At 40.8% G+C, this 23,908-nt stretch overlaps 1 long non-coding RNA gene across 1 annotated transcript in view; it reads left to right on the top strand.

Moving 5' to 3' along the window:
• The first annotated feature begins 7,561 nt into the window (after nt 1-7,561).
• LOC134869402 (uncharacterized) overlaps nt 7,562-23,908 on the top strand; it is a 42,682-nt gene continuing 26,335 nt past the window's right edge. Inside the window, exons 1-2 of the long non-coding RNA XR_010166415.1 lie at nt 7,562-7,631; nt 19,026-19,121. This is a non-coding gene — a long non-coding RNA (uncharacterized LOC134869402). The remainder of the gene's footprint in view (nt 7,632-19,025; nt 19,122-23,908) is intronic.

Here is a 23,908-nt window from a genome sequence, read left to right as displayed (position 1 = left end):
GGCCCTAAGGTGTTCTCTGATTGATCCAGCTAACCCACAATGAAGGCTGTGTGTCTTGTGCAACATTGCCATCCTGGTGTGGGTCAAAGAGCTAGCCATCTTTGATGCCTCTCCTGCAAACAGTTGACACATCATGATGAGTGAAAGGTGCGCGGAGAGCGAGGGAGCAGGAGCGGCATGGTGGGAGTAATGATACGTGACAGAGAAGTGGAGAGAGAGCTTTGTTTGGGTCTGAGTATGTTGCAGCGCTGCCTAATTGAAGGATGTTTTAATGCTGTCTGAGGATGGCAGGTTGGAATAATCATAGCTATTTGTTTACGCAGCAGACACCCCGATTGACTTTTAATGGCTGCAGCCTGTGTAGAGCTTCCAAGCACCCGGGTGAATTTGACTTTCATTACCGTGTGGAAAACATTTGCTCATCTCTTCTGCTTTCCTCTCTTGGTTTACATGCAGCCGTTGGTTTCTGCATAACTGATGAGGTAGCTTGTTGGTTGATGAGTTTCTCTGTGACTGCAGAGTTGCAGAGTCGATCCATGGGTCTGACTTTCGGTGTCGTTTTTGCAAGACACTTCCATGCCACGTCAGACCTCTCTGATGAGAAGCTAATATGCCATTTTATAGATACAGTTCTTTAGGAAATCATTATATTTGCAGCAAGATACATCCTGCTGAAAACAATCTGTCATTGCTGAAAATACAACTGCACTTTACTGTGGTATCTTTAACAACATTCTCAACTCTGACCAAGTAACTAGGTTTTGACTTAGCTTCGAAGTGTGAATTGACCATCACATGATAGCAAGGGGTTGTATACTAATTTTTCTCCCACATATTTGGAAATTAGATAAGTACTTATTTGTGTTTTGCTGAAGCAGATTTTGAACCAAGAATTGAATATCAACTATATAAAAAAAGATTCAGTAAAACATTTACTTTATTTGCTCACTTTTTCAATGAAATTAAAGGATAAATAAATGATTTACTAACTTGGGTTTTTGAATTTGCATCTAACCTTCAACTCAAGCAATTAAGATAATGTAAATCTGTTAGCTTATCTACTGTATACTGATCTAAAAGCTTATTTTGTTATTGTTAGACTTGGATGTCATTATTTTTCGAGCCATCCATTGAGAGTACAGTATAATCATAAAAAAAAGAAAATAAGAAAAATAAGATCACATTTGAAAAAAGCTGACTTAACATCTAGTTCCAATACACACGTCTTAAAGCTGCCACTGCTGCTTCCTGTTAATTAAAAACCAACGCATGTACAGCTTTGTTTGAGAATGCCAGGGCGTTGGACTGCAGGCAATCATTAACATGCTGACTTTAAAAGGGACACCAGTTTATTCGTTGAGAGATAAGTTTTCTCTGACCTTCTCTAAGGCTGGGTCAGGGGTCACATCACCAGAGGGGATTTAAAGATGGCTCCTCCTGCTGCTGGTGTCTGTCTTCACGGCAGCTTCCAGGGCAGAAACTTCCTGTGTGTCAAAGTAACAACAAAAGACACCTTGTTATCATGCATTATTACAACCTAGCACATCTTAGTGAGTCATGAAGTTGGGGTGACAGGGGGGTGAGGGGCAGGTCCTTTAATCCACATCTGCAGTAGGGGGTCAATGCATCTCCCTTTTTTGTAATTTACCATTCCTCCTCAGTTCCTAATGGGGCATTGATCAGTTGATGGTGGGGTTCGGAGGGTATGGGGTTAAAAGGTGGAGAATAGTGCTATTATCCTACTTAAGATGTAATATAGGGGTCACATTTTGAGGCTTTGGATATAAGCAATATTTCCTGGAGTATGAATAGGAGCTGAGACTGTGTAATTCAGTGCAGTTTTAACAGTGTCCTATAAAAAGACTTTTCAAAGCACTGAAAAAATTAAGAATTTTGAAAAGAAGAAAACCAAAGATCATTTCTTGTATAATTGTAAATCAGCCTGTCACCATCCCTGCACCGGAACCCTATAACACACACACACACACACACACACACACACACACACACACACACACACACACACACACACACACACACACACACACACACACTGCTGTACTGATGTTTAATTACATTAATATGCAATATCAGTCGTTGGTAGCTCTTTAATTATGAATGAAGATGTAATGACACTACCATCAATATTTAATTAAAGGGCAATAAAGTGTTATTTGGCAGCATTACAAAACTAGACACTAATAAAGGAATGTCTTTAGCCAGTAATCATTAGAGACAGAAGAGCTCAGTCCCTCTTAAAATTTGACTGTCTGAATCGGTAAACACAGAGGACAAACGGAGGTCAAAAGTGTGTATACATTTGTGTGTTCACTGACTTCACTGTTGTGATCAAAACCCATAGAAAACGGCACTAAAGTAGAATGACCTTATCAAGCTGCAGTGAATGTGTTATCCGTTCTGCTCAATACAAAACACAATGTGACATCAAGCTAAAGGATACAAATTAGAGGGGAAGAAAGGAAGCAAATGGGGCACTATACAGATGGTAAAATCCCCCTGAATATCCTTCCATGTGATTGCCTCCAGCCAGGTAAACAGCTCACCAGTCAGCTGCTCTAGGCACTTCAAGTTCAATACACTTTGCTGTGTTTTATTTCTGTTCAGTGACCTTCATTAATTTCATATTATTGTTTTACATCACATAATTTGTACTACTTTTACTCTCTGCCTTGTTTGATGTCCAAAGTTTGCCCAGGAAGGAATGCATGATGCCACCAGGCACAAAGCATTGCTTAGCACCAGACACCCATGCAGTGACATTGAGATGCTAAAGCTGCAGCTTGTTTACACAAGTTTCCCCCTTTTCTCCTCTCTGAACCACCATTTATGCAGACAAAAGGAACAATGTGGCCCTCATCTGTGAGTGGGCCGGGCTGACAGAGCGAGCAGTCAGCTGGGGCCCTCTGGTTTGCTCTGGAGTGAATGTTTACTTGAGTGGGAGAAAGCATTGTTTTAACCAAGAGTGCCATGGCACAGACAGACAGACAGACAGACAGACAGACAGACAGACAGACACACACACACACACACACACACACACACACACACACACACACACACACACACACACACACACACACACACACACACACACACACACACACACACACACACACACACACACACACCCCCCTTTATGGTTTAATGCACTTATTGTTAGTCAGTTTGCATCAAAATGTCAGCTAAATGAAATGTAATGTCATTTATGAGGACACTGGACTAAATGATGACTATGAAACCTGGTTTTATTTGGACAACTATTTAAGATGAAAGAAGAAGATAAAAGGAAACAGAAGGACTGCCACATCTTTGCACCAGAAATAGCTTTTAAACATGTACAACTGCAAGTAAACTTCCTACCAAGGGCTGGACTGACACGCAAGCCTCAGAGCTCCCTGGGCGTATGTTAAGTCCAGCTAATGAGCTGGTCAATCTGACGAGAGGCGGCTGTGATCAATATCCCCTCTGAATTGATGTGCTCTGCAACGAAGTACACTGACCCACCGAGAAATGTTGATGAAGTAGCTGCCTGGAAACTTGCACTTCCCTACAGAGTGAGGACTCTGCGAAGACCGCCATAAGGATGTTTGCACGTTCTCAGCATAGATTTATATTAAGGAACAACACTGTGGATAAGTCTACAAGTAGTTAATCAATCTCCTGTGATCCTGAGATTCTTCATAGAACATCAAGTATGCCAGTAAACTATTACAGCTTCTAATAGATTTAAAGATTGCCTGTATTGATTTCATTGTTTCATTGTTAAGCACTTGATTGACCAGCCACGATTTCGAAATTGAAGCCCTGTACGTTTCTGATTACGATGTACTAAAGTTTGTACCGATATACTGAGCAGATATATGGTTAGCATTTGAAAGAAATGATGGTTAGTAGTATAACTGAAACTATGTTTTCTTAATGATGTAAAACTTGATATGCGATTCAACTTCCTTAATCTTTGTCTAATCATGAACAATGTATGGATATCTCTGTTTCTGCTCATTTCAGGCGCAGTGGAAGAGACTGGGCTGAATCTGCATATAGTAATCATCAGAAAAATCCCCAGCAGAATATATTTGCATAAGATTATTACTCATTGGCAGTGACCCTGAATAAGGATGAGCCACATTACTAATAGGGTTCTCTTAATGCTAATATATAAATCCTGGGATATATATCCACTTTGACATTAATGACTAAATGTTACTTCTCAGCCTTGTCGCAACGATGATCAAAAGTACTTCACTCCATTTTTTTCCCCTTTCTCTTTAAAATTTCAGTTCCGTCTTCCTTTTCCGACTAATATTGTGGATAAAAGATTCCTGTATGTCAGGCTTAAAGAGGCAAGATTATTCAGTGACTCTAGCAAAGAAAGTTTCGGGGGCACTGCGTGAGGACGGCTCTGGGGGGACTTTGAACTTAATGTAAGTGTAATGTATCAAACAGTTTGTAATTTTTCAAATAGTTTGGAAAGTAAAGAGATTTCTCCTCCTTTTAAAAAATGAACTCAAGAACACAGAAAGTATAATGTTGCAGCTCTTTAGTATTTGTTGGAAAACTTGGTGATTGAGAATGAGTAAATACAGTGGGAAGTCTGTCTGCATTTTCTGTGTCTCTTTCTCTTCCATCTGGTCTCTCTCTGTCTCGACCTCACATTAACCAATAAAGATGAAATGTCTTCGTGAAAATAATCCCAGCGTCCCACCCAACTTGTCTGCCATCCTCGGGTCCTGTTCAGTATGCAGCGCGGGCAACAACTCAATTAACCAGAAGCCCCTAGCCATCACAGCAGCAGGCTGCCTCATAATATTTCCCATAATGTTTCATCCAATTTGGAGAGTTTGACGTTTACCCCCTGCAGGACTGCAGCGGTAGACAATGACTGAAGGCAAGGGGGGCACTGAGGTAGTGGTGGTGGTGGTGGAGTGTCTGTGTGTGCGTGTGTGTACTGTATGGTGATGAAGACTGGAAATCATTGCCCAGGCCTGAAGGTGGAGCAGGCATCATCACCTTTTTTTCATCTCTTCCAAAACTTTGCAAGCTCAGACATATATTTACTCTTTACATTAAAAGAGCCCACAAAAAGTAGAAATGGTGTGTACACATTGCGTATGTGTAGGAGAGAGAGTATGTAAAAATTATTGTGTGAAATATCGCACACTGCAGAGGTAATAGACTGCGGGTGCAGATGTTTATAGCGCCGCACTTTTCAATAAAGATAATGTTTTTGGAAAGTTTCATAGGGCTGGCAGCCATAAGATCTTCCATTCTCAAGCAGGACTTTTGAAAAGCCATGGGCTCCTTGTCCTTGGCATGACCCTATTTGTACCTTTCTGAATCCCCCCAACCTTTTCACTTTCTCTCTATCTCCCCCATTCTCTCGGTCAGAGGAGGACTCTGCAGCTCCTAAGTGACGGCGAGGAGTTACCCCGGTGGAACTGATGCCCCCGATCAGCGATGGGCTGGAAAAGAATAAAGACAGAACAGGAAAAGGTGGAGGGGTGGGGGGTGGAGAAAGAGGAAGCGCTGAGACAGCACTTTCCTCAACCCACAGAGGGAGAGAGAGGGAGGTAGACAGAGAGAGGTAAAGAGGGGGTGAAAGAAGAGGGAGGGTTCTCATTTATGATTAAAAGATAGGCCAGATAACCCTGCGAGCCCGGTCCATCACTCTCCTTTAAAATGAGGTTCTAATGGCATCTAGGGAGGAAGGGGAGGCTTGGGCGTCATTAACCAGAATCTCTGAATCCTTAACCCGAGTTACGGTACCTCTGGCCTGGGGAGAGAGACCACCTATGCTGCCTTGGAGATGACTAAAATACGGAGTGAAAAATCTGCGGTCACTGCATGCATATAATGTTAAGTTTTCTAACTGCTTAGGAACAGGACATATTCAAAATGCCTTGGAGCCATAGAGATTAGCGGATGTTATGTGTGTGTATGTCACTATGGTTGTGAATGTGTGTCAAAGTTGTATGTGTGTGCGCCACTGCGTGTCCGCTGTCGCTGAGTCTCTCAACATGTCGCTCCTAATGAGTAGGTGATTAACGATAATGTATCTCATTAGTTAAAACAGGTTTCATAATGACACGGAGTGCTACTAGATCCACCACTCCACAACCCTCTTTAAATATGGCTTCTCACAGCTGGTTCCACTCTAGCTGAAGCTCAGTTTGCACTTGTCATCTTAGTGTTGCAGGTAGATTTGATGCCATGATTGTTTGTATCTTTGCTTTATTATTTTCTACTTTCTTGAGAAAGAACCACATTGTTTAAACATTCGCCTCGCGGTTTCACCTCCTCAAGTTGTATTTCCTGCTAAGGAGCCCATGCTGCTCACATCAGTTTACAGTAAACAAGGTCTTCTTGTGCTGTTGACAGCTCAGAAAATGCCTCAAGTCAAAGAAAGTGAAGCAAATGGGGCACAAACACTAAAGCTCTGCTGATCATGGCATGGAGTAAGATAAGGCAACTAAGTACCCCGTGGCTAGTCAAAAACAATAAACATAAACCAACAAACAGGTGGTATTATTCTGGATCTAAATGTTTCTTTATTGTTTTCCTAATCTGATTTTCAATGTTAAAAAGAAACAGGTAAAAAAGGTAAAAAGATCAAACAAATTGATAACTACATTTGAAATATGTTGCACATCAGACTTCACACCTCTAGATCACACACTGGCACAATCAACAAAGAAAACAAAGATAAGGAAACTTTTATTTCTTCTTCAAAATGTTCACTTTTCTCCTATACTTTCTCCATCTTCTATCTCTCTATCTCCACCATCAATGTCTTCCCACTTCTCCACCCTGGCGTCCTTTACATTGGTACTCCTGTGTGTAAAGGGCAAAGCACTGCAGTCAATTCCCAGCCCGTCTCACGGCTCGATCCCGAGGAATGCTAATAGTTTGCAACCCGACCCAGTGTCTCTACAGTGCTACCCAAACAGGGCAGTCCAACCATCCTGAAACCAACACCATGAATGTTCCATCACTCCTATTGAGATATCAGTATCTTTATAGTTAGAAATCATCCATATTTTACCAGCCCTTCTCCAGCTGCCCCCATAACTCTTGCTTTGCCGGGTCTCAAGCAACATATCCATCTTATTTTGGGGGCCCATATCTACAAAGGGTTTCAGTCTGAAAGAAGATACACAGAGAGGGCTGACATGATGCCACTGGAGGAGGCACTCTGGGTAGAACATCAATCACGATGCACAACACTTTCCATTTTTGACAACATTTCAACAGCTTGCAAATTACTGCTATGCTGCAAATCATTTGGATTAGTATAATTACGCTGTTGTTTTATGGATTTTAAGTATTTTCCTTCTCGTGTTATATCTGTCTGGGCCAAAAAAATTGTGGTTTGACTCATTAAATGCATTGATTCTCTAAATAAATAAACAAACCTCTCTGTATTTGTCATACCTAGAAATATAAACCACTGGTCTACAATATGTTCTATCTTGAAAAAAGGTGCACGTTTTTGCGTGAACCCTCTACTTTCCAAGTAGCGTTAGCATAGCTGCAGGTGGGACATGTTACTCTTATTACCTGCAGCTGTGGTTCTTATTATTTGCCAGTAAATCCGACAGTCTGCGGACCCGGTAAGTGATATTACAGTTTTTAAACTCTGTAGCTAAACAACACGTATGTTCAAACCACCATTGTGTTAATAAATATGTAAGAAAGCAGCATTCAATTAAGTTCACTACTTTAACATGGTTGTGTTGCTATAGCTAGCGTTAGCTTACATCACCCAAGTTAATAAAGCAACACCGACTGAAATCTTATGACCATCTGTGGTTTAATCATTGTACCAAGCGAAGTAGGCTTATGTGTTAAATGAATCTTTCCTTTTTTATTTCGTGTGTGGCTCATTTGAACTTACACGCTATATACTTGTGTTTCACATCGAGTTGTATAAGAGCCTGGAGTGGGGCGCACCAGCTGGGCAAAGCTTGAGAGGTTTTATGTTGTCTGATTACGTTGCAAGCAAAATGTTGTGACTGAGTGCTTTAATCAATCTAAACTTAAACACCTGCTGTGTTGGCTGTCTTACATGTTGCCTCAGTATATTATGTATCAGATAGCTGACCTTCATTCATCACTGCAACATCATCATGACATTACCTGTATTTTATGATCTGCTAGTCTGTTTGAAATACATTTGTCCACTTTTTAAAGTGACATCGGATGAGTCCAATTTTTATATTGAAAGCGGGACATGGAGAAAAAACTTTATTTGGACTGTTTTTGGTGTGATTGGGGCTAGGAGTCTGCACTGGACATGTGTGTGTGTGTGTGTGTGTGTGTGTGTGTGTGTGTGTGTGTGTGTGTGTGTGTGTGTGTGTGTGTGTGTGTGTGTGTGTGTGTGTTGGGAGGGGTTGCTGTTGACAGTGGGGAAAACCCTTTTAGCACGTTCATAAAAGTGGCATTTAGCATTGTCACAACAACTGCTAAGGAAAAGCCAAGCCCCCATTAAACAAGGGCAATGATGCACTACAAAGTCACAACCCCTCAGCAGCATAGCGACCCGCCATCCAGCCACCGGCCCCCTCTGCATAACTTACTGCCTCTGTTGTGTACAGTTCCTGGTACAAAGCAGCATGAGAGAGTTTTTCTGAGTGATTTCCAGTGTGAAGTTATGGTGTTGATTAGCGCAGTGACAGGTGCCATGATTAAAATGGCCGATAGTAATAGTGTAGCATTCATGCATTGACAACTTTGCTCTGCATGGCTTTGTGAGTGGTGATGTATGACACCATTAGGGTAACCTCAGGGCCCTGGAGGACACTTATCTCCCTCGTCACGTCCTTCACACTTCCCATTCTCCCTCCAACAAAAGGACGCCTGCTCCCCAGTCTGCATGCTTATGAATCGTGTGTGTATGTGTGTGTTCATTGTCCATCTCTGGTAGAGAACATGAATACTGGTTTATGTGTATCAAATTTCATCATGTTAGAGTACATGCTTCAGTTTATACATCTGTGTCAGGTTAAGGCTTTGTGTTATGCAATGGAGCAGATAATACTGTACTGCTACATCACACGAATACTTGACTTGCTCTAACAAAAAACACAATAATTAAGTTTACTAAGCATTTCATTGTAACTAAAACCCCTATTCTGTTCTGCATCCGCCATTCCAAAACAATCTACAAGCAAATAGAATTCCGTCAATTCCAGTTAATAAAAAGCAGTTGTATTTATATTTTATTTTTCTTAGTTTAGAAGTAGTTTCAGAAAAGACTGCACACTGAAAGTAATGTGCTTTATGTTTATAGCATGATCTTTTCAGTGGTAAAACAAAATACTTTTATCTGTATTTTTGATTTAGGAGCAGGTCTTTTAGCAAGCCTCATATTTGTGGGCCTTTGGTGAGTGAAGTGAATGTGTAGCATACACTTGATGCAGGCAAACATTTTTATCTCAAATACTGACTTCTGTATATCTTGGTAAAACACATGATGAAAGTATGTATTAAGCAGGAGAACCTTGCTAAAAAACTCAGCCCCTGTAACTTTGACAACTTCTTAGGTCGTAAATCCCGTCTCGTAGTGTTATAAAGAACTCTGTAGTGTTTCTGGGATTATGTTCCATCATCCCCTTAGTACCTGAAACAACATATCTGTATTTATTTTCAGTCTAAACGGCTTGTAAAGGACATCTGGCATGTTTCTGGTTTAGATAGCTTAGGTTGAATTCCACAATGAACCAAAATTAGCAGTGCATTAGTTGGAGTCATTGTCATAATTAATTTACTGCTTCAAAATGTGTCTTTGTGCTTGTGGTGACGTACAAAGGGTACAGAGATAACTGTAAACACCTCTTCAGGCCCACAGGACCTGTCCGTCGTGCTTCGTTGGGCAAATGTTTGTGAGAACACCTCTGTAAACATGCACATCCTTGGGGGGGTCAGCCAAGCTGTGGCTGACACCTTACAAACCCCCGCACCACCACTGATACTGCAGTCATGTCAACGGAAGTGTAAGGCAATACCCAGTTTTCCTAACAAGTTGAACCCAGCCGGAGGCATCCTGGCATCCCGAGACTCCAAACACATGTCCCCTCCCTACTTCAAAAATACACACACCCTTATTTTTGGCGGCTTGCAACCCCTTAATTATTTCAGTGTGCTGAATTTGAGACGATTGGGTTCTTAAGGTTTTGCGGAGGGCATAGAGTCAAGATACTGAGGAACAGCAAGAAAGAAACACCGAAGGCGACAGGATATTTAAGGGAGAGTGGGGGGTCATGTTTTAGAGGATAGACACGTACACTCACACAAGAACACACATGTACAAACTGCTGTCCCTGTCTCTCTCTCAAGCCCCTTCCCGCCTGTCCATGCAGCCACTACCTTTCTGATGAGAAAAACAGATACAAGTGCTAAGCTCTCTCTCTCCTTGGGACGGATAACATTTGTAATTGAGGTGCTTACTATGGAGTGCCAGCTTCCTCAGTCCTGGACAGTGGTTTCCAGGTTGTCTCAGCGCAGAGAAGGGAGGCGAGGGGGCAATGGGGGGAATTTGAATGTGTTAAGAGCGTGCGTTGTCCACACGGCCATTAGCAAACAAACCCGGGTGGGGAAAGCTGAGATCAAATTCAGGGCCTTGTAAAGGCGAGTTCAGTGATTTATGCCAGCTCTATTTATTTGTGAAAATCTAAACTTAGCAGTAAGAAAACAACATTACATAACAACAAACATTTGACTGAGACAAGATGACTAACATTAAAATCCTAACATCATTAGTTCCACCATATTCAAATATACATTTTGTCAAAACATGCAAATGGCTATTTAATGTTTTGACACAAGACATCTGATAGCAAAATAAACCGCTGTCAAATAAAAAGCTTTCAACAAAAATATAAATCTTCAAGATTTTAAAGATCTAAAGAACTGTAATCTAAGACTGGCTGAATGATCTGCATTTAATTTGCTGTTAATGTCACACTTATTATTTGGTTTGAACACCTGTTGTGGGCATATAAAAATGGTTGTGTGGTGAGTGATGTCATGGAACAGCATGAATATAATTAGAGTAATGATGCATTGACATGTAGTCTGGTGCCAAAATGTGGGCAATGAATGCGGGTCCAGGGCACAGGCCTGTATTACACATTCTATTACGAAATTCGGTCATGTGTGCAGAAGATTTTTTTGAATGCTTCATTTTTTTGAAGTTATCTAGACGCGGATCTTTCTTTAAAGAATGTTTTTAAATATTAGTTTTTAAAGCTACATGCTGATATGCAAATATCTCATCAGTACAGATTAGAGCACATAAAACCATCAAGACACATGATTGGGCTTTCTTTTATTAAACATTAATGTTTATTAAAGAAAATAGGTGCTAAACTTAAAGAAGTAAAGTACTACTATATACTAAGTCCAATAAATATTGTGCAGATCTTATCAGTGTTAGAGCTGCAGATCAATACAGACTGAATGAGAGTAATAGCTTTCACCTTAAAACATACATTTTCCAATTAAGCCCGCTTTTTACACAGACACTTGACATTTGAGAGCAACTGTTTGGTGCATCCACAGTTAAATATAAACATCCAAACTAAATCACTGATTATTTGACACAACTTTTAGAAAGGAGACATAAATGAGAGATTCAGAAGGAAAAAAAGAAGAGAGAAGAGATCAATGATATCCAGCTGGTTTCATCTTTGGAAAGGCCAAGTTTCCTTCTCTCCACATTTGTGCTTTGTGCAGTATTAAAGTTTAAGAGTTAGTTGTACAAATGACCTACAGAGATCGTGGCTCCCAAATGGCAAGTCTAAAAGGAACAACTCCGATAAATCATCGAGCGAAACATGAGTCCGGGGCTGTTGTAGGAGATTTATCGGCAGCTGTATTTTTCTAGTGTCAACTGATGTTCCATAAGACTTAGCCATCGTCTTACATTGCTTCTACCCATGCGCCCTCCAACACCAACACGTATTCAAACACGCGCACACACACTGCTCAGCTCCCATCACACACACACACGGACAGACACACACACTTACACCTCTCCACTCCATCAACAGCGGCCCTGCATTTACATTTGAGAGCTATTCCTGTGAGACTGTTAAACACGACAGATTGAGATGAGTGGCAAACCTCTAGTGCTAGCATTAGCCCACTTATCTTATTAGTGGGGCAGCTCTTACACATTTGATACCCCCTCCGCTACCGCTGCTGCTGGCCTTAGGGAACCGCCAGGGCTTCAAAGACCAGATCTGGCGTCCTGGTGGCTCAGCATGCTGAGACACATACCACAACGATGTCGGTTTGAATTCAGTCCGTGGCAGATGCTCCACATATTACTGTCATTCTATCTGACAAATGAAGGGTCAATGTAAACTATTTGAAGAACAACAAGTTCCCAAATAGTTTAAAACCATTACAGAAAATGAAAATGACTACATTTAGCTTTGATTCCCTTCTTAATTATTCGATTTGATGTGACCTTTATTGGGTGCTTGCTTCCTGATTTGAATTATATATAAATATGAGAACCATACCCAACTGCAGACTTTACTTTTTCGAATGCAGCTATAAAAATTCACTTTTTTAATGTAACCAAAATAGCAGACCAAAAGTCAAGCTGTCTCTCAGGCTAACTTGATTATTTCTAATCTTAGAAAATGATAATTACAATGTGAAACCCTCATTTCCTAACTCTTTCCAATGGCTCTATTCTGTTGCACTAACTTGCCCAATGCCTGAATAAATACATATTGGTATTGGTTCAGTGGATAATTGCATTATAATAATTATACTACAAAAATAAAATGATTTATGGAAGAGAAATAAAATGCTGACTTGCTGCTAAGTATTCATGTTTCAGTAATTCCTAATAAGATAATCGACAGATGAATACACTGATAATATGTTTCCGTGACGTCATTTTATTGAGAACCTACAGGACTGCAGAGGCTTCAACCTTTACATGAAAGGTCCTTAACTCACTGACAGTCAGCGTTTCTTAAACTATGGCCTGTGACCCCAGAATAGGTCGCAGCCTATTTCGGTTGAGAACACACATCAAAACTCTTCAAGTTGTTCAGGAGTGTGGGTTGCAGGGTAAGAGATAATTTCTTCAAGTTGGGTGGTAAAATATTTACAACTGTCTGTACTCAGAGAAGGTGCTTAAATGACTTTGAACGCCTTTTAATAGAGGACAATCCTGACCACAATAATATCACTGTATAGAACATATAACAGTGATTATCGTAAACAGAATTCAAGATACCAAAGAGTTCAAACGATGCAGAAACAACATCCAAAACCAAAAGATACTTTTAAAGCCGTCTTGAAAAACACAGAGCAACAAATCCATACATTTGAGAAGATAGAAATGAACAATGTTTAGCATTTTAATCAACCCTCATTTATCAAATATAGACAGATTGATCAAATATCAGAAGAGTTCTCAATCATTTTCTCTTCTTATTGTTGAGGTTTATTTGATAGAAAGACTGTTAAGAGCAACATATGATATTAATGACAAAATGTATTTAAAAAACAGCCTAAAAAAGAATGTGGTTAAATCAAGGCAGTGATTATGTAATAATAAAACTACACTACCAAACCATGCAGAATACATATAAATATGTAGTAACTTCATAAACTTTCCTGGGCACATGAAACGGTGCATCTCTTTTTTAAATAACCCACTTCACAGGATCGGTGTGATTGACAGGTGAGTTCTGTAGTGAAAAGGATACGGTGTAAATGAGTCTCTGTGTGTTACTGTAAGTAGCAACACATAAGTCTAACCTTTAGCTGCTTACTGAAAACCGAGCTGTGGAGAGCGGCTTTGATGATTTGAACCCCGTGCTTACGCATCAAGAATACACACAAACACACACCTGTGGCCCAGGCACAGACACACACAAAGCCAGGCAAAAAAGTATTTTGCAACCCGGTGTTAAGTATGCTGCACCTTGACTGCTGTCGTCCCTGCTAAGCCTCATGGGTAACAGGAAACAGCCTGTGATCTTTCTCAGATCCCTTCCTGTTGGTGCCTTAGGTGACAGCAGGTGAAGGATAGTCAACAGTCTTCTTTTGCCCTTTTTTTCTATTGCATTTCTCCAACTCACACACACACACACACACACACACACACACACACACACACACACACACACACACACACACACACACACACACACACACACACACACACACACACACACACACACACACACACACACACACACATACACACACACGGTCACACAATCCTCCCTATCAGCACCCCTAGTGTAGAAATCGCTTACCAAGACTCCTTGCTATTCTTAAAGGAGGCGTGTGAACATGTTGGGTGGGCAGAGCGGCATTTCACTGCTCACCTGCCTTTCTTTAGCACACTCTTCACTCTTTCTTTCTCACACTTTCTTCCCCCCCCCCGTTTTTCTCTCTCACACACACACACACACACACACACACACACACACACACACACACACACACACACACACACACACACACACACACACACACACACACACACACACACACACTTGTCACCATAAAACAGGTTGTGTTGTCAAGTGTCCTGTCACCATGCTTGTTCCTCTATGCCATATATGAGCTCTCTCAGCTGTTCCTCACAGTTGAACCACCATTAACCCCACACACACATAGGCACAGCAAACTACACACAGTTTGCACTTTCTGTCTCGCTCTTTTTCACTGCTGCCCTTTCACTGTCCGCTCACAGACTGCAACCCAATCCCTGCAGCAGGAGAGACATTCACTCAGTCTGTCAGTGTGTAAGTGTCACTAAGTGAGTTTACAGCATTTCTTTGGTGTGTGTTGCAGTGCATGCACATAACTACGCAGCCTCGGTGTTTATCTTATAATATTTAAACTTTTTACCCTTGCAGTGAACGGGGTTTTACAATATGAATGTTTGTATTAGTTTCTATATCAGATATCAGTGCAATCCCCAGTTTAAATGCCAAAGTCATAAACCAAGAATAAACTAAAGGAGAGGTTTGTCACCATAAATCAAAATATAGGGTGAAGATTGTGCTATGCAAAACATGTGACATCTAAATGAGGGAAATAGTACAAGGCCTTACCTATAGAGAAACAAACCTATCATTTTGTTGGCCATTCTTTATGTTCATCCCCATCAGCTGCCATTAAAGTAACAGCTCTTCAAAAGAGACCAATAAGACATACATAGCCATAATTATCTTTTATATATTTTTATTTATCATATTGTCATAGTCAGAAATAACTCCTAACCAAACCAAAGTCATTGTAATAACTAAATTAATATATTTCAATTTCAAATGTATTTGAGTTAGAAATACAGTATCTAAATGGGCCTCTCTCTGGAGATATTTATACTTTAAATAATGATTACTAAAAATGTATGCATGTTTTTTCCGTTTGAAAAAGGACTCATCATATGCACTTCAACCATTCTTTCACTATACATATCATCTGACCAAACATCTTTCAGCAGGCGTTTTACAGTCTAAATGGCCTATTTACAGTAAGACATTTGCAAAATGTAGGCATATCATCAGGATGTGAGCGCTATTGCCAATCCATGACATTGTGAGTTGTATTGGCACAGTGTATTCACTTAAAGTAAATGATGTCAGTGCACAAGTTGCGTGTGTCAGTGAAAGCTCTACACCGTTAAATGGGCAGTGATGAGCGTATTTGTCAACACATGCAGTCTCCTACCGCTGCGAACAGCAACACTTCATGGCACAGCCAGAGTTCCGTCTAACTAAGCACAATACAGTCGTGGAAAGCATTAAAATCCTCCCAACTCACTCCATCACCATTTCCAAAGTGATCTGATGGAGATATTACCTAAATGGCTGGCAAGCTGTGGGCTGCTAACTAAATGCTAATGTGTGTCAGAGCCTGGGTGAGGATTTATGGCTCACCATCTGCTCACCAGCATACAGTACAATGTTAGCTTACAATGTTAGCTTTGATCAAGACCTCCCTGTTCATTCCTCCCAATCACTCATCTGAGTAGGAATTAGCACCAAGTTCTTTTTCCTTTCACCTAATCATGTTCTCTGCTGCACGGTGCTCATTTGAATAGTAATTAATTTGCATTCTGGGCCCTGAATATTTGTATTTTAAAGCTTACGCAATTAAAAACATGTTGTTTTTTGATTCATAACATGATTAGGGGGGCTGCAGATTAATAGTCATTAAAACACTGAGGTTCTGCTTTCATTAATGAATAAAAACACCTCCTGTGTTGCTACCACCTCCCTGAATTTAGCTACCTTTCAGTACTTTCAGTAAACACTGACATAAACGTATTCAAAACGTATCTGGCGGCACACTTTGTCTTTGAAAACATTGTGGGAAATGTCATTTAGGGTGAGCTTCTCTCTGTACTTATTGCTCAAACACTGTGTGACATTTAATAGAAGCCACATAATGAACTAACCATTTGCCAGAGATCTATATGGATCTGGGAGGGAAAATAGTGAACTTTGTGAAGGATTTCTTCCAATCCATCTGTCCAAACAAGTTTATTCTAGCATTTGTCTTCCCAGAGAAACCTCCGGGCCCAGAGCGTGCCTAATGCCATTTGATGAAACAGTAAAGATTCTCCATATCTTTTCCACAGTAAAAGGCTAATTGCTGTGCTGTAGTCAGATTTACGTCCTCCCCATTCTCCTTTATGCAGCAGGCATCTGTAAGCCCTAACGCTGCCAGTCTCTGAAGGGGTGTATGTTATGATCCCATGTCAGCGAAATCAATCCTTATCAATTTTAAAGTTCAGATTTTTATTTCATGGCTTTCAGGGGAGCGTCTCTCAAGCGAAAATGACTATTCCAGCTCTTTTTTTCCTGCACCCCCACCTCCCTTCCCATCTGCGTCCATATTGATTGTCTGTGTGTGCGGCTCCCCTGTGATTTTTGCCCTGTGGCAGCCCCTGGACTGTTGTAAGCAAGTGCCTGAAGACATAGCTGAGTTAAATAATGCTAACTAGAGCCAGTAATCCGTCTCAATGCAGCTTCCCAGCATTAACAAGCTCTGGAAATTGTCAAGTCATCACTGTGACAGGGAAGAGACCAACAAAGGTCACATAAGATACCGCAGACAGTCCCATCTTTGCTTTATAAAGGATAAATGCACTACACACACTCCTAAGTGCAAAACTGCGCTCACTGTATGCCCAACAAAAATGGTGTGCTGGTGATGTTAAACAATCTGATTTTAATCAGCTATTGAAAAAACATGTATAAAAGAACATAACAAAGCTCCATGATTAAATACAATCGACTCACTCTTAAGCCAAACCTGCAATGTAGCATCGGCTTAAATTGAAATCATATCCTTGAATCCCAGTATTATACACATCTCATTTTCTCTCCTATTTTACTGACATTGAATCCAAAACCCATTATAGAAAATGTAAAACAAAGATGCATTTACTTTGCCCATATTGTCTTGACCTGTTTTCAGTTCAACAACAGAGAAATAGTTTCAGATAGTGCCAAGTCCAAGCATTTACTGACAGCCAACAAAGTTTACCCCCTCAGTTTCGTTGACTCTTTTCCTTTTACAACTTGTGTCAGGTAAACATTGAAGTGTTGAAGATTAGGCCGATGGGCTATTGTCCACAATGTGTGTTAGTACTGGTGTGTATGTGTGTATGTATGTGTGTGTATTCTGTAAGGGATAGCTAGGAGGCCTCCAAACAGTAAACTAATGGTTCAGCGCTAAATGCCCACTAAGTGGGTGGGACAAGGATGGCCTGACCCTGCTGGCCTTCCCACCAGTCCCCTCTAACAGCTTGGCCTCGGGGTCAGCTCAATTTCCCCACTGCTGAGTGGTCATTACGGAGCACGGCTTTGATAAATGCTCATGGCTGCTGCTGCTGCTGCTCCTGCTGGCTAGATGCACTGCACATCTACGAGGCGCTAAAAATTGTAGTGTGCAGAACGGAAGAAAAATAAATGAGGTAACAGAAAGGACAAAGGAAGAGAAACGGAAAGGACCAGGAAGATGAGAGAAAAAAAGAAAGGGACCAACAGAAAAGAGATACTAAGAAACCCTACTAAAACAGTAGCCAAAAACTACATGTTACGAGCCTGCACACGGCCAGCGTTGCCTAGCAACCTGCTGATCTGAGTCTGCTCACATTTTCACTCAGACAGAAAAGGTACAAAGAGAAAGATAGAAGAGGCAGTGAGGGTAGAGGAGGAAAAACAAATCAGATGAAGATTGTTACAGACCCCAGCGACCGCCCCAATCTCTCTCTGTGGCTCTCTCTGTCTTACTTCCACTGAGACAATGTTGATGAAAACCTCTGAATGCAATCATCTCACATTCTCCAAATACACTGAATGCTCCAAGGTGCTAGTCTGACAGAGCAGGGCGCTCAGGCAGATTCGCTCTGCTGATCTTCATGGCCTTTGTCCCACATTTTCTGTATGGCTTCATCTCCAAACATTTGCTGCACATCAGTTAATTCAGGACCATATACAATGCTATAGAGATTTGTAAATTGTTCTTTAAAATAGTAAAGCCTTTAAAAGACAATTTGTGAAGTAGCCAGACTAAGGTATCAAGATTTGAAATGAGTCCACAAAAACAGGGGTTTCACAGGAACATGGCTACATTATACCAACCCTCTATGTGGCCCAGTGGTTTCCCCCAAATTGTAAGCAAAAAACCTCTATGGCTGCTGTGTTTTAAGTAGAAGGGGCCTTGCTTACTCGCCCCAACCTTTACTTGCTCAAGAGCCCCATAATGTTGTCATTAGACATCAGGGCGAGACATAAAGCTGCATAGTGACAGCATCGACTCTTCCATTGCTGTGCAAGCAGAACATTATTCCTATTTAATTAATATTCTGACAATATTCTTAGAAATGTGTGCTGACCTACTGAACTATTGAACATATTCAGGTTAAAGCAAGATTTTTCACGTTAAATTGTATACTTCTTCAGTAGATTCTTATGAAAAACAAATGTATTTTTTCTTTTTCCCGACAGATGTTCTGGCCTGACTCAAACTCGACAAGCTAACTTGTGCCACCATTATGCAAGACAGTGCCCACAGTAAAACAAACCATGGAGATGCAAAGAAGGGTGAGTGTTAACAATATCCTCTCTGTTTGTCTTTGCTAACCACCCAATAAGGTAGAGTTGTTGATACACACAGAAACACCAACACAATCAAGGGAGTCCCTCGAAGGCCCCATAATGCACCATGAAGCAACATAAAAAGCAACGTAAAAGACAAGGGAAGGAAGATTGGACATAACCAAAACCAAACCAAAAAAGTCTCGCACATGTTTCAATTGTCTGATACAAAGATGTGCTGGCTTATTGTTTTCTGTAGTCAATTTTTGTTTACTTTCCTGTCTTGCAACTACTGTTTCATAGCTGGCAATTGATTGGCTCTTATCAAAAGGCTGGCACACAGATGAGGCTTTGTGCTATATTAAGATGCGTTGTACTGCATGGGATTTCATTAAAATTGTTACAAAGCATCGTGGTATGAGGGGGTTCAAAATCCAGCTGCCGAGGAAGGGACATTTAATTAGGCAAGCACACTTTACCCATTGTAGTACTACAATGTACTATGCATCCAATAGTTGATACCTAGCTATAGACACATAATACCATGACAACTGTTACATTAGCATGCCCATGCTGTGCCGTTATCAGTACCATGGCTCTGTGTACTATTTATATCACAGCCATTGTAGTGGTAAAACCATTATCCTTTACAATATAATAACATGGTAACATTTCTAGAACACGGCAGGTGTACATACGAGTGCATGTACGAAACATGCATGTGTAGCTGTATGAACGTGTGAACGTCTTAGAGCCTTTAAGAGATTGATGAGGTGCAGCGAGCTAAAGTAGTCCCACTCCTCCCCAGCTGCTCTGTCTGAGGCCGAGGCCTGCTGGTTCACCCACTTTCTGAACTGAGCACGGATATGGTTTAGTTTTTACAAAATATAAAAAAACATGAGCCTCCCTAAAGGCTGTTGGTTTATTCAATTATTGCTTCCTTGATTTTCTAGGAAATATTGTGCCATCCTTAAAAATGATGGAAATAATACAGCTATTAACTTGATGAGTCTGGATCCATGCCACTGCTGCACTGCACCCTCCTTGGGCATTTACACGTCTTATTTAGCCCAGCTGCTTCACATTGTAGCTTCCAATTTATAGTATGAAGTTTGCAGAGTTTTTTCACTTTTATTGTCATATTCCAATATCATTATAATTCACAATTTAGCAACAATTATTTTCTAAAGATTTTTTTTTTAAAATAAAATGAACCCACTTTCGCACAGGGATAATTTCTTAACAAAATACTGATCCTGTAAAAAAACACAAATCAGTTTTCCCACATATCTGAAGTTATAAAAAAAAGAAAAATGATATGAAAGCTTTCTCATTCGACAGCAATTAGCATGAAAAGATGATCGAAAAGCTCTGAAAGCATTTAGTAAACTATTTGTAAATCTGTATCCCTGTTTCCAACCTCCAACGCTTCAGAGTAAATACAGCCCAGATGTTGGACGTTATCGCACTTCTTTGTACAGTATTTGCAATTGTGTGTAAATTTACAGAGTCACTCAAACACAAATTAACAACTACACAGACTCTGAAAACAAACACTCCCAGACATGAAAACTAAACGAAAAGTACCTAAGCACTAGATCATCATCTTTGAACTCTGAGAGTTAAAAGACTTTGTAGCGAAGGAGTGGTATGTTTAGTACACATGTGACATCTGTTTGTTTTGTCAGAAATGAGCGGGATACCTTGGAACATGCAGCTGTTTTTTGACAGTTTCTTTTTTGACCCCTGTTTTTCATGTTCACCAGCCCCTCAAATGTAGGTTCCTCTCCTGTCTGGCTTCCCTCATCACATTATAAGTATACTCTTTGTTAGTTTTAAACACTAAAAGAACAAATATGGCTAACCTGGCTATGGAGCTCGCTAAATAAGCCAGCAGGGTCTTTGTGTCAATATTGTACAATGGCCTGCATAGTGTTGTCCCTCTTAGGACACCCCATGCTGGTTGTACATGTACATTATATGGCCAAAGCATGTAGACAGCTGAACATTGTAGCCATATGTGATTGCTGAACATTTCATTCTAAAACCATGGGCATTTATTACACCAGACTTTACTCTTCTGGGAAGGCTTTCCACAAGATTTAGGAGCGTGACTGCAGAGATTTGTTTCATTCAGGCACAGAGCATTAGTGAGGTCATGCACTGATGTTGGGTGATAAGACCTGGCTTGCAGTCGGCATTCTCAATCCCAAAGGTGTTGGATGGGGTTGAGGACATGGTACTGAGCAGTTCAGCCAACATATTCCACATCAAACAGCCTCACACCAAAAATAAACATGAACATGATGTTTATTATATGTTTATTATATGTGTAATGGAGAGAAGCTTCACTGATGGCCAATGACTGATGACTCTGCACCTCCAGCTTTCGGGTTTGTTTCTACAAATTTGCACAAAGCTAGGTACCAAATATGTCTAAGGTGAAAATGGCCAAGTAAATTGTACCCATAATTAATAATGAAACAAAACAATACATTTGTTATTTGTTAGTTGCAAACATTTCCATACATTTACAGTGCTCTCACAGTCCCTGAAAAAATACAGCATGGCCAAAATATTGTTTACCTGTGTTTTAGTCCATAAATAGGCTGTCCTGGATTGTTTTAATTGATAAAATCAAATTGTCACATTGGATACATTCCAAAACTGTATTTACCTCTAGTAAGAGGAAAACCCCATTTTATGACAGATGAATGAGCACAAAAAGCTATCATCATACAGCACACTGTCAGTGTGTCTGTTGCTGTGTTGGTTAGCAGGGACAAGTGTGTTTGCATGTTGTGACTGTCTCTGAAATGAGAGAAACGGAGAGCCGGAGGGAGTGGGTGGAGGCGGGGCAGCGAAGGTAACAGATTAGCTGTGAAATATTGTGGAGTCTGCCAGTTCACCATGATGTATTGGGAATCACTTGTTCGCTAATTACCTTAAATTAACAGTAGAGTTGGGTGTGACAGTTCATGTAACTGTTTTTTCTGCTGCCACAGATGAATGGGCTGGGGGAGTTGATGCCAGGGCGCTGTTGACTATCGAATTCTCCTTCAAACTCCTTCCAATCAATTTCTCTCCCTCTCTCTGCATATGAGCAGGGAAGAGATCTAGACGGGCCAATGAACATGTGACAAGGTTCAGAGATTTCTGTCACTAATTCAGCTTTTAAATGAGTAGTTTGATGATATCTTTGTTTATAAATTACCATCGTTATTGCTTTCATAAAGATAGAAGATAGATCTTTAATCATGTGTGATCCCAGTAACGTTTTGTCATCTCCATTTAGTTGTGTGCACGAGAATGAGCCAGGTCTTAGGATATTTTTTTGAAAAACACACACATAACACACACTCACAGAGTACATTATCTCCAGCCCCCGCCTAAAGAGAGCTCAGGGAGGATTTGTGGGTCTGTGGAAAGGACCAAGAAAAATGTTTTCTGATAAATTATTCACAATCCCTTTTGGGCAGAGTGTTGCATCGCACTGCGTGACGCATTACACCTTCACCGTCGCTGTCTCTCTCCCTCCCCGTGTCGTCCTCTTTTTTCCTTTCCTCCATCACTCACTCACTCCCTCAATGTACCCTTATTCTCTCTGTGCCTCTGTTCTTTTCCTCTCTTCCTCACTTTTTTGTATTCCGCAACGCCGGGCATTACGCCCCCAGAGAAGGGCCCAGTTCTTGGGCAAGCTGTCGCTGATAATGGTGGCAATTAATAACATGTCATAATCCTGCAGAGAGAGAAAGTGTGTGTGTGTGTGTGTGTGTGTGTGTGTGTGTGTGTGTGTGTGTGTGTGTGTGTGTGTGTGTGTGTGTGTGTGTGTGTGTGTGTGTGTGTGTGTGTGTGTGATTCAATGTGTAAGAGGTAGGAAGATGTATGTCTCTGTTTATGAGATACATATAATGTACAGAGATGTGTAGCTTTGGGTTTTATATTAACCACATGACTGTGGGTGTGTGTATCATGCTATGACTGGATGTGTGAGAGAGCGAGAGAGAGAGAGAGAGAGAGAGAGAGAGAGAGAGAGAGAGAGAGAGAGAGAGAGAGAGAGAGAGAGAGAGAGAGAGAGAGAGAGAGAGAGAGAGAGAGAGAGAGAGAGAGAGAGAGAGAGAGAGAGAGAGAGAGAGAGATGGGTTAAGCAGCTGCATGTCTTTAGTACATCTATTGCTTAGTGGACACAGGTGTTGTACACACACACACACACACACACACACACACACACACACACACACACACACACACACACACACACACACACACACACACACACACACACACACACACACACACAAATAAAGACAGGGCTTCATAGTGTCGGTCTACTGACAAGCCACAGGCCAAGTCACACTATACTGGTACATAACTGAACGTAGAGTTCAACTTAACAGAAGGAGTATTTATTTCTTTAACTCAACAATCTCTTCACAGCCACAGTGGCTTCCAAAAGAACTGATAATGTATCACATTCAACCAGATTTTTGAAAATCATGGGAGGAGCTATTTATGCTTCATGGATGCCAGGACTTAAAAACACAAGAATAACAAAAGATGCATCCCATGTTATCCTTCAATATGTGTTGGGTCACATTCATTATAGTAACCATGTGTCTCTATAGCCTATGTCATATCACTCAGGTATATTGAGTTCTATAAAGATTGTTCAGGGTGCCTCATCATTTTATAGGTTATTTCTGTTTTTAATCCCCATGCTGTGGGCAAGACCTGCAGTGAAACTACCAAATAACAACCTCTTTATGACAGGTTAAACACACTTACTTTACCAT

The sequence above is a fragment of the Eleginops maclovinus genome, chromosome 9, assembly GCF_036324505.1.
Source record: "Eleginops maclovinus isolate JMC-PN-2008 ecotype Puerto Natales chromosome 9, JC_Emac_rtc_rv5, whole genome shotgun sequence".
In the NCBI taxonomy this organism is placed as follows: Eukaryota; Metazoa; Chordata; class Actinopteri; order Perciformes; family Eleginopidae; genus Eleginops; species Eleginops maclovinus.
This window is presented reverse-complemented; position numbering and strand designations above follow the sequence as displayed.